The 12,556-nt window shown below is 39.8% G+C and overlaps 1 pseudogene; it reads left to right on the top strand.

Moving 5' to 3' along the window:
- The window catches only part of LOC114614672, a 158,322-nt pseudogene that overhangs the window by 52,125 nt on the left and 93,641 nt on the right, over positions 1 to 12,556 (top strand).

A 12,556-nucleotide genomic window follows, 5' to 3' on the forward strand; every position in this document is an offset into this window, starting at 1 on the left:
CTGTGTCTGCTCCAGCCCAGAGGACCAGGCAGGGGCAGAAGGGAAGTCGGTGGTCTCTTCTTAATCACTACTAATTTCTTAGGTTTAGCAGGATCAACTACAAAGCAAAAGTTCTATTTCAGTGTTTCTGGCTACTTATTAATCCCAGTCAAGTCTTCATCCCTTGTTGATCAGTACCATAGATTCTTAATTCAAATATCACATAAATAGCCACAATGGAGTCTTTGTTCCTCTTTGAAACTTTAAAGGCTTCCATCATCTGCATCTCAACATCCTTATCTTCCAAGTTCCCATGGAATAGCCCACTGAGCTCTGAGTACACATGGGCTTTCCTAGTTTGAAACATCTTCTGTAGTCCTCCCCAAACCAACCCAGACAGGTCTGTCATAGCAATACTCCTCTCTTTTGTATTAGTTTCTGTCCCAGGATTTCTATTGCTGTGACAAAACTCAAACCAAAGGCAACATGGCTAAGAAATGGATCATATTTTTCTAAACCATATTTACTGACAAAGCCTTTTGGATTGGTAGAAAAAGAAATATGTGTGGCTGAGAGATGTAAATTTGAAAGTTGGTCTAGCATAAACAGTATTTAATAACTGTGTGAATAATAGAAAAGATGAAACAGACTATACATGAGAAATGAAAAGAGATCAAGAACATCTCTAAGCAGGAATCAGAGATAATAAATCAATCAAGTGTGTAGCTCTGAGGCCTTGGATGGAAGAGAAATGGGTGGAGGAAGAGAGGGGGGTTTGCTGCTGCGTGATTTACTGAAATGAGGAAGACAAAGCATATAATACATCGAGGCTACGCTCCTCTCTCTGGATACCTTCTGCTTTTGAATGTGCTGCCTAACTTTTCTGAGTCTCGGTTGCATCACCTTTGACTATTCTGAAAGGAGAGAACAGGATGGTGAGGAATGAGGAGTCTGGATGGAAGCTGCAGGTGTTGCCTCAGCAATGGAGAATGGGAGATGTGCAGGTAAGGGTAGGGAAGATCTTCTAGCAACTCTAAAATCTTATAAAATATGAACATATGTACAGTGATATTTAAGAGACCAAGATGATAGGTTACTTTCCTCCTCCTCCTCCTCCTCCTCCTCCTCCTCCTCCTCCTCCTCTTCTTCTTCATCATCATTATCACTTTTTGAGTTATCAAGTCTTGGGTACTTACCTCTGATTACTGGGAATATGAATGTCAAGGGGGGATTGAATACATATGGCAGCAATTGTATTTTAGAGTAGATATGGCTGTGATGGCACGCCACAAAGAAGAGGCTAGAGAGAATTGTCAAGGCTGTGACCCTGAGAGCACTGTAGGATCATAGGATTTAGAGGTTAAACCTGCATCCCTCCATTCTTATTAAGTGTCATCTATAAGGATTCCTTGCCTTGTCCTCACGCCACAGAACCATCTGGAATTTAAAGTATCTGATTGAGACCACAGGTCAGGCCATGACTCTTTACACTCATTCTGAACACGATGCCTGGGATACACTCTGTCTTCTCATTACACAGTCATATTTTATACTACAGGGGAGACAGAGGTCTGGAAAGAGAGTCCTCCATCACAGGGCTTTGCCATGCCCACAGTGCTGAGTCTCCAGCTGGTTCAACTCAAGTCACTGTGAGTGTGTGGTGCAGAGTAACTTACAGATCACACATTCTTAGCACAATTCTACCTAGCTGCACAGAGTGTTTGCAGGCAAAGGCTTTTAATCTTTTTCAATTTCAATTCTGTGTGACTGATTAACTAACACAGTAATGTGAAAAAACTCGAAGCAGGAGAGCTTTAGGTGACACATTCAATTCATGCCACTCAGGCAGGAAATACAAGCATTCTGGGACAGGACAGTTCTGAATGGCAGATTAATGAATGTAGTTGCTGCTTTCAGAGATTTTTGAGTTTTAGTCCATGACACGTGGCTACAGTCAGTCAGCTCAGAAGAGGGTAGGTGCAGGCTGGACAAGGGTGTCAGATTCACAGGAACTGTAGTTTTTGTTTTGTATGCAGGCCAGATTAGATAGAATTACTAAACTTAATCTGACCCCTAGTGGCACCTTGTGTTAATAAGGTGCTAGGCCTGAACCTAGCACATTTGAATTCCACTTGGACTTTTTTTTTTCTTGTTCTTCTTCTTGTGGGATGCCTACAATTATTTTTATCATTGTTTGGACAAAAAATCTTAGAGTTGATCTGTTGGGCAAGTGTCCACCAATACCTTATTTTATAAATAAGGAAACTGAGGCCATGTTTAGTTATTTGAGCAAAGCCGAAGAATTAGTAGAAAATTCACTAATGATAGAATTCAGATTAAAGGTTTTGATGTCGTAAAGGTAATGCCTTTAGGTGTGTAATATTATGCACAGATATGTAAAATTATTGATAAAGAAAATGTTAGAGCTATTAGAAATTAATGGATCTTGGGATAAAAGACGCCTATACATTTGGACTTTGTATCAAAATGTTTTACCTCAGAATGTATTTTTGGAACTGTTAGAGTCAAAATTACTGACTAATGAACATATAAATGATGACTATCTTAGATCTTTTTCTCTTGGAAATAGTATACCCACCCTAAAATATATAAGCAAATGAATCAATTGTGATGATTGAATCAGTAATTTTTTCCGTGATGGGGTTTCTCTGTATAGCCCTGGCTGTCCTGGAACTGACTCTGTAGACCAGGCTGGCCTCAAACTCAGAAATCCACCTGCTTCTGCCTCCCAAGTGCTGGGATTAAAGGCACGTGCCACCACTGCCCAGCTGAATTAGTAACAATTTAATCACATAATTCAGTACTTGATCAACAATCTTGTTCAAATTGGGACAACGTATGGTTCTTTGTGCATATAATTCTGGCATTTTAAATGAAATCACAGGTAGCATGCACTAATCGAAAGATAGCAGGCTTCTTGTCTGAGTCGTAGGTTAGAATTTTCAATGTTGCTGTTTGAGTCTAGCATGGTCTCCACAGGCTCATATGTTAGCTCTCTTGGGAGGGTTTAAAACCTTTAGGGCATGAGACCCAGCTGGATCAAGTAAATAGTGTGGGTGGTTCTTGAAAGAATCTTCTATGAAGCCTTTTCCTGTTGCCCCTCTGATTCTTATCCACCACAAAGAAGCTCCCCTGTCCCATGTTTTTGCTGAAGATTATGGAGGCAAACACCTGTGGATTGAAATCTCCAATCAAGTCTCTGAGTGAAAATAAACCATTCCATTCTTAAGTTGCTCCTTTTGGGTATTTGGCCTTGACGTCCTAAAAATATTTAAACAATGACTGCATTTGTTTCCTTCATTGCTGTAACAAATTGTACATACCCACTTAAAGGTGCACATATCTATTCTCCTCCATCGCTGAAGGTAAGGAGTCCAGGATATATTTAAAGGCACTGTAGTGTGTCAGTGGACACTATATTAAGGCTAGCCATGCCTCTTCCTGAGGGCCCCAGGAAGATCCCATTTTAGCAGTCACCAGTACTTCTTGGTTGTCAATCACCTTCTGCCATATCATATCTATTCCAAAGTCAAATGCCCGTTTTATAAGAATGTAGAGGCAGAGAAGAAAGATAAGTGTTTAAGAGCACTTGCAGCTCTCATGGAGGGCCTGGGTTCAGTTCCCAGAATCCACAAACATCTGTAACTTAAGTTCCAGGGGATCTGGCATCCTCTTCTGGCCTCTGACAGCATCGCACACACACATATTGCACAAAATAGTATGCATATGATCAGGCTAAAAAATATGGATAACCAAGGCTATTCTTGCCACCCGAAAAAATTTTAACCATGTTGACAAAGTCCCCTGTGCCAAGTAAAGTAATGTCCACAGGTTCAAGAGATAAGGATATTGAGGGGATTCTTTATTAGTCTGTCATAGTCTCTTACACATTATGTGATCATGGTTAGCTCATTTGCAGAACTTGTCATGAGAACTTGTAATGTAAAGGATACTGTGTATATAGAAAACCATCTAGGAGCCATATATAATTACTCACGGTCCATTCTTTTTCCTCAGATCAATGGTTGGTAAAAGGTGTAGCATCAGAATTTCCACACGAAGTAGGGGATTTCTGTGTGTTGTGCTCAAGATCTCATATCTGAGATTTTCATGTAGTAGATAGAGTGAGACAACAATGCCTGAATTCTGAATTTCTCATTCTGTCTCTCCAGAGAGATGGCTTCCTTTCTCCCACCTCCTGAAAGATGCACCTTGCATTTTGATTCGGAAACTTGATTACTTTCTTTCATCAGATTGTCCTTGTAGTTTGCATAGATAAAACTTCATTGCTGGTAATCAAATTAATTGCCTTTTAAAATAATTATGTCCTGCGGCAATCAATCCCACCAGTCTACAGATGGCATGGAAAGTGTGTACTGAATGCAAGCATGGTGAAATAGAAACTAGGTTCAACTTTAGCTTCTTTTATGTTTTCTGTTCCAATATGGCTTTGGTATACTTGGGAGACCAGAGAGCTCTTTAGTTTGGTCTATAGGTTTCATCTTCATCTTAAAAAAATATCAGTGCTTATTTAGAGAAGACATATGGGGTAGATCTCATAACTCCTTGGTAAAGCTAACCACTTGGTTGTAATGAGTGATTGAAGTCTCACTGAAAATCTTCCTTACAGACTCCATAAGTTATAGGCTGAACCCTGGCTGTCCTGTAGATCAACATGACCTTCAAAAGTTAATCAGTGTAGCCTGGAGTTTTCGATCTTAATTTTTATGCCTTCAGATATACAAACACCAGTTTTCTCAGGGTAACACCAGGTGCTTTGAGGGCTTATATGGGTGGATGTGATACAGGTCTGCAAATGCCAGGTCTTGGAGAGATTTTCTCTAAGGTGTAATCTGACATCTTGAGAGAAAAGTGAATGAAGAAAGACAGGCATTTATTGGCATTTTAAAAAGATTTACCTTTGAATCCAACACTGACATGGTCTGTGGATGTTCCTCTGTGCAGCAGGCTCCTCTACAGTGACCTCTCATTTTTCAGTTGTACATTCATATCAAGGTCTCACTCACTGGCTCTGTGACAAACGACTCTGTGAAACTATTAAACAGACCTGGGTTCCCTAAAACAGGAGAGGAAGAATTGGAAGGTCAAACATACTTTTCCTGTAATCTCTGCAATTTGTTGGGTTAATAATATATCTATTGGTAAAAATAACTCCATCAGTGGGTGAAAATGTCGTAATAAATATGGGGATGGAGGTGGCAGATTGGCAAATGTACTGGCCTTGAGTGAAGCAACAGGAGACAGAGATACAGTTCTCAGCTGCAGGGGGTCCATGGACTGGAAATGATGGCCCAGCACTAGCTAATACCTTCCTTTGGCTCTTCATTATTGTCAGACAGCACAGAAGATTTTCTGAGTTCAAATTTTCTGTGATTCTTCATTGCCACATCATTGTTTGACCTCTGTGTAGGTTAGGCTATAGAGACAACATAGAGTCGCATTTGTGCATAGTCAGGTCGAGTTCTTGCAACAGTGCTCCTCTCTGTACTATTATTTTTGTGCTGTCCTGCATCTTCTTGATAAAAGAAAAACTCCAAAGGTGGTGTTTTAAATAGGAAATGGCATAAATATAGTCACCAAATGAACTTGCTCAGGTGCGCAAATATGCCCTGGGAAGAATTATCAAAGGTTTTTGTTTTTTCTACAGCTACATGGATACCCCAAGAGGGGAGAGAGAAGAGTGCTTTCTAACTACTACCACCTAAACAGATCCAGGAAAAAGCCTGCGTTAGTTACACATTACAGGAAAGATAGGGCTGCAGTTAACTCTGTATCCACTAGATGGCAGGAGAGGAGCACAGAACAAAAATAATGTTGCGTGGTTAATTATGTTGCCTGCATAGCAGCTAAGCCCATCTATCCCAGGTAAAGTCTGCAGGTAGAATTTATAGATTTCATACCTTCAAACTCCTTCGAATTTGTATAGATATTCCATTGCTTTACAGCATCTCTTGCTATGACTTGAGAGAGTAACTTTCAGCCTTTTCCAGCTGGATGTGCTGACAGGCTCCATTTTCAGCCAGTGTCAAGCCCCAAACATTCAGGCTTTCCCGACAGGAGCAGGAATGACAGCTGACCTCGGTGTAACTGTGTTATTGGTAGTGTGATCAGTAGTTCTGAAATCATATAATCCAAGGCCTGACATTTCCAGCTTTCTTAGGTGGGATTAGTTTTTGTGAAGAATCCATTGAAAGGATTCAATGAATGCATGTGGGTTCAGGCAACTGTTAATGATGATACAGGAATATAGACCAAAGCTAATTCACATGGTCAGCTGTAAGAGGAAGCTCGAGTGTACTAGTTAGTAACTTAACTTCCTTCTTCATCTCTCTCACCCCTCTCTCTGGTCCATCCTTCCTGATTGGCTTCTCTTCCCTTATATCACTCCCCAATATATTCTGAATCTGAAACCTGAAGGATGAGCATTTGCTGCTCCTTGATGCTTAGATTTTTAAATTGCTTTCTTTCTTGTTTTCAGTTGCCCAGGACCATTCTTCTTCTGCCTTTACCTGGAACTCAACCTGCTGATAGAAGCCACCTTAGCCAGGAACAGCTGATCTAAAGCTATTGACATGCGAGGTCTTACTCATAGGCTTACACCTTGATGTGAATATTATCAAGTTCCCCATCTGAACCTTTTACTCAAGGAGGGGAGGAAGGGAAGAGGGAAGGAGAAAGGTGTATTCAGTCCAACCCCCAAAAGACAACTTTGTGGTGACTTCTATTTTATTTGAAAACCTTGTTTTTCTCATTATCTGTTTATTTCAACGCATTACAATGCATTTAGTGATTTGGTCTTTGAATAAAATTTCCACAGGAAGATACAAATTGTTTATTGTGTGTCATTGAGTCATCCTGGGACACTTCACACTTGAGCTTTGGCAGGAGTAGCTATTAGCACAGTAGGTTCTGGAATTAGAACTGTGGTCAGCTTTGGTAAACCAGGTGACTAGTTGTGAAAACTTGGTATGGAATAGAACATCCCGAATTCTCATTTTTTTTCTCATTCATAAACAGAAAATAAAAATCATGACTAGGATTGCTGTTAGATTTCATAATGATAGCATATGCAAAAGTGATAGAAAGCATATGTGGTCCTCAGCCATGATGCTAGGAACTAGCCATTGGATACACCTAATCTTACGTATGCTCTAATTTGCTGCATATGGACTCAGTATGATATTTCCAATAGTGCCAAGCTAAAATATGGCTTCTCACAATGCAAAGGAAACCTATAAAGCACTCCAGCTCCTTTAATATTGTTCCCTGCGGTGTGTACTTCCTTAGGCAACATGACCTACAGAAATAAAACATTTTCAGTTCAGAGAAAAGGCCTAAGAATGGGATGAAGACAGGGCTTGTATTTTACTTCCACAGCTGGACTATTAGGCTGTGAAACTATTGGGTGACTTGGCAGTAGGCAGTTAGCTGATGACATAGCTTTTTAGAAGCCTGGGAGAGACAACATTTCAAAGAAGACGGGAGAGTAGTAAATACTTGGATTGGCTGTAAAATGATTTTAACATTTGGTTTCTATTCCAATAATAACTATGTTCCCTTCTCATTTTTTTTTCTCCTTAACCACATAGGGGTGGAAGTTCTATATGGTTCAGGGTCTAGTTAATTCTTCATGTTAGTTGAAAGATTTTGGAAAAGAATCAGAGAAATGGCCCCCTTAAGTGACATCTTGGATGGAAGCGATTAAGATAGGAAAGTAGGAAAATGTGTTTGGGTTTTGATCTGGTTCCAGTTCATTCAGCCATCAGTAGACATTCTCTATACCCAACACTGGTATCACTTATGTGGTGGTCAGGTTTCCCACAGTAAGTTCTCTAAGATATAAGGAAATTTATCACCCTAACCTGGTGCTGAAGCTCATTACACATGAGTAGGAGAAGAAGTTCATCCTTGTAAAACTCCCCATTTAATAGATCATCGGTGTCAACTCCCTCAGCACAGAGACTTACTTACTTTCTTTCTTTCTTTCTTTCTTTCTTTCTTTCTTTCTTTCTTTCTTTCTTTCTTTCTTTCTTCCTTCCTTCCTTCCTTCCTTCCTTCCTTCCTTCCTTCAAGATTTATTTATTTATTTATTTATTTATTTATTTATTTATTTATTATGTACACAGTATTCTGCCTGCATGCCAGAAGAGGGCACCAGATCTCAGTATAGATGGTTGTTAGCCACCATGTGGGTGCTGGGACTTGAACTCAGGACCTCTGGAAGAGCAGTCAGTACTTTTAACCTCTGAGCCATCTCTTCAGCCAACACAGAGACTTTCTTAATCAACTTATTAATTTTCAAATATGGAATACTTACAGGTTATAAGCAGTGTGGTAGGCTCTGCCTAGGTACTGATTCGTATCTGTCAACTGAACACAAACTAGAGTCACCTGTCAAGAGAAAACTTCAACTGAGGAATTGCCTCCATCAGATTGGCCTGTGGACATATTCTTGATTGAAGTGGAAGGGGGCCAGCCCATTGTGGTCCTGGGTTATATAAGAATCCAAGATAGGCAAGCCATGTGTGCTAACTAGTCAACATGACATAAGCTAGAGTCATTTGGGAAGAGAGAAGCTCCCTTGAGAAAATGGAGTCACCCATGGCTCCAGCCGCATATGTAGCAGAGGATGGCCTTGTTCGGCATCAGTGGGGGGAGAGGCCCTTGGTTCTGTGAAGGGTTGATGCCCCAATGTAGGGGAATGACAAAATGGGGAGGTGGAAGTGGGTGGGTGGGGGAGCACCCTCATAGAAGCAGGAGGAGGGGGGATGGGATAGGGGGTTTCCAGAGGAGAAACCAGGAAAGGGGAAAACATTTGAAATGTAAATAAAAAAATCCAATAAAAAAGCTGAAAAAGGAAATATATCAGTAGCTAAGTGTTTTGAGATGAATGTATAGATATTGATATCTACTTATAATACATTACATATCCACACTTGCAAACTCAGAGAATATTTTGTACAAAGTTGGGAAATGTAGTCTGAATATGTTGAGAGCCAAGTTGAATAGAAGCCATTTTGCCACTTCTAATGCTAGAGATATAACTAGGGATGCGTGGATGTAGTCATGGAATGACCAAAGTGAGAAAAGGTTAAGAAATAACTCGTTTGTGACAAATAATCAGTTTCCTTAAATTCTCTTGCTCTTATTTCTAGAACGTTCCTCACAGCAGTTTCTTTGTTGTCAACCATATTTCCAAGGATTAAATGAAGCCTTTTCTGTTTGTCCTTTATATCTTTTGGGCTAATGAGAGGTTACTGATTTTTTTTTTAACTTTGCATCTATTTCTGTTACTCCAGTCCACCATTTGCAATGTCATCATTATTCTAAAGGCCATTGTCATCTTTCACTGTCTGCTTGAACTGACCTACTGACTTTCTCTGACTTTTTCTTTTCTTCCCATTTTTCACAGTTGATTTGAACTCTAGATATTTGCACATATACAAATCCCCCTCTGTTAAGATATGCATGTGCCTTTTGGGGTCAGAGTCAATGCCTTACCCATTTCTGTAGTCCTTGGCTCTTGCACCGTATTGTTTTTGAATTTGGTTTCTCATAGATACTTGTTTTCCACAGCCTAGATTGCATACTCTTCCTCCCACTCCCAGGCAGGTTCCTATATTGAAGCCCTACACCTAAGTGTATTTGGGTATAGGCCCTTTATGGAAGTCAAGTGCAGTCAGAGGGTGAGGCCCTAATCTAATAGGATTAACAACCTTAGAAGTAGAAACGACCGGAGTGTGCAAAGGGCGAAGCTGTATTACAACCCAGAAGGTGCCCTGTACCACGTGCACGTCGAGGAGATAGAAAACGCCAAACACAGGTCCTGTTGATAACTTGACCTTGGGATTTCTGACTCCAAAACAGAATTTCTGTTCTTTCAACCCTAGTCTGTCGATTTTGTAGCCGTCCCAGCAGACTGATGACAGGGTTAAATTAGAATGACACAGTAGTAGCCATTTGTCGTGGAAAGGCACACCAGTCCCTCCAGGCTGTTTGCTGTTCCCAGTCATCTCACAGTTTGTGTCCCCAAAATAGAGAAGCAAGACAACGTGTCGTTGGCTGAGGACTGGAGGCTAGTATTATGTTTATCCCAGTTAAAATTTGATGAACACCCAGGAGCTTTGAAGAAATGTGCTCTAACCAGGCCGGCCTTCTTATTTCTTTTCCTTTACCCCTGCATTTTCTATGTGAACTGCTGAGATATGAAGATGACTCAAGGGAAACTGATGTGTTAAAAAAAAAAAAGAAAAAATAATTATTGGGAGCCTAAGAATGTATCCATCTATGTCAGGATTCATACAGCTTTATGGGTTCACCAACCAAGCCCGTGGCATCATGGTTGTGATTTACGATGACTCACTGGGAAGGAAATTTGGTTTAGACTTGGCTTAAACATTCCTGAGCACAGAGGTCCCTCAGAGATTCACTGTGCCTTCCTCTGTCTAATAACATGGAGCACTTGAGGGTGGGTGTTGCACATAATTTATGGCCTGAATTTACTAGATTTGCACTGATGCCCACTGTACACCGGACCTGTGTTTAGAGGGGGCACTGCTGGCAACCTGGCTTTCTGTTGTTAATTTGGTTGCTATTCTGCATTATTCTGGGAATCAAGACAGAGAGGAAATCACAGAATAACAACAAACATGCACACACATACACACTAGAGTAAGAGGTCTCACAGAACTGTTTCACATCGAATCCTCAGGCCAAAAATGGGTGAGCAGTATCAAAGCCGAGACCCATCACCCCAGAGGCCGCACACTTTTTGGTTTTGTTGTGTATTTCATCTAATTAATCTCATACCCCTGGTTAGACCCACATCCGTGTTTATGATGGAGCTGTCCTCTGCAGCGATGTTTGTGTTCTAACTCTTCTTTAGTACGAGACCAATGACTCTTTCCTTGTATGATTTATGACTTTCTGAGCACATTCCCATCTCTGTCTCACTTGATTTACACATCGGCGCTGCATCAGGCTTCAAGCTGCTGCAAGGGCAGTCATTGTTTGATTTAACTCATCGCTTACTGCTGCACACCCCAGCGCCCTCCACATTTGTTCATCAATGATTTATTCAATGATTACACAATTTACAGTGAGTGCCTGAAGTAAGCATAGACAGACACGAACATTCTGTGTAACTTTTGATAAAAGACCAAATTATAATGCGTAGAGATGTTTATATAAGCAACAGTGCTGTAGGGGGCTTTGGTAATTAAGAATGATGGGATTTTACATTGGTTCTTTGGTTTTGCTGTATCATTTAGTCATTTGATGAGTTGATTTTGGCCTTTTATCTTCTCTTACAACAACTGAATGTTATGTATAATACTCATGTGAGCAGGGGTGTTCAACTTCATATCTTTTAGAAATTTTAGATAATATAACTCCTACAATCACTTTGGTATGCAATTAAAAAGTTTAATCAGAAATAAGAACAAATTGTAGATTTTTTCACAATTATAATAAGTAATGATGGCCTCATTGAATTCTATACCTTAATTCATTTTATTTTATTGCTTTATTGATATTTAGCCCAAACTGAAATCTGTTGAATTAAGTAGAGTAATACATCATAACCTTACGTACATTTCAGCTGATCCTTGAAAGTATGAACCATTTCCTTCTTCTTTTTTCTTTTTCCTTTTTTTCTTTTTATTTCTCTCTTCTCTCTCTCTCTCTCTCTCTCTCTCTCTCTCTCTCTCTCTCTCGGAAACTTACACTTATTTTTAAGTGGGGAAATACAGAAATGGACAGAAAGTGTACTTTTATATTGTTTATTATTCAGTTTTATATCAAATTAACTTTATGCTACTTATAAAAATTGGAACTATATTCAGAAGTTTGTGGCTGACATTGAAACCATGAAGTTTTGGGTTATTTTATCAACCATAAAAATAATTTCAGTATAAAATTCGGTTTATGACTAGGAAGATACTCTAATTCAAAGTTGACTGAACTCCATAAATTAGTTAAGAAGCATTTTGATGTCACATAAGCATGTCTATTACAATTTATGAGAATAACTTTTTCAATTTCTTCCCTGTATTAAAGGTACCTATACGTTTTTACATTTACATAAACAATATTTGAATAAAAGATTCAGAAAAATGGATGAATTTTATTGTATAATTTAATTTTTCTCTGTGAATCATAGAGAAGTTAACGAGTGACAGCTGCTTAGTCTGCTTAAGAGACCACCTAAAGGGTCTAAACTAGGAGTTCCTTTCTTGGGTGATGGCCAGCAGATGGCAGTGTGCAGCAAGGAATGGAGGAAGGATGTCTGTTGGCTCAGAGCCAGGGGATATCTAGCTCACTGCTCTATTCCAGTGGTAGGAATAAAGATTTGGACGTATGAAAATCTGGAGGAAATCTGGAAAGGGAACCTTTGCCAATTGAAGATACTCAAAAGATGAGACTGAATCCTGGGTGATTCCGAATGGGGTGTTTATCATGCTGTAGATACCATGAAAGTGGATATATCTCTAGTCTCTCTCTCTCTCTCTCTCTCTCTCTCTCTCTCTCTCTCTCT

Source organism: Grammomys surdaster, unplaced genomic scaffold (assembly GCF_004785775.1).
Source record: "Grammomys surdaster isolate TR1022 unplaced genomic scaffold, NIH_TR_1.0 126398, whole genome shotgun sequence".
NCBI lineage: Eukaryota > Metazoa > Chordata > Mammalia > Rodentia > Muridae > Grammomys > Grammomys surdaster.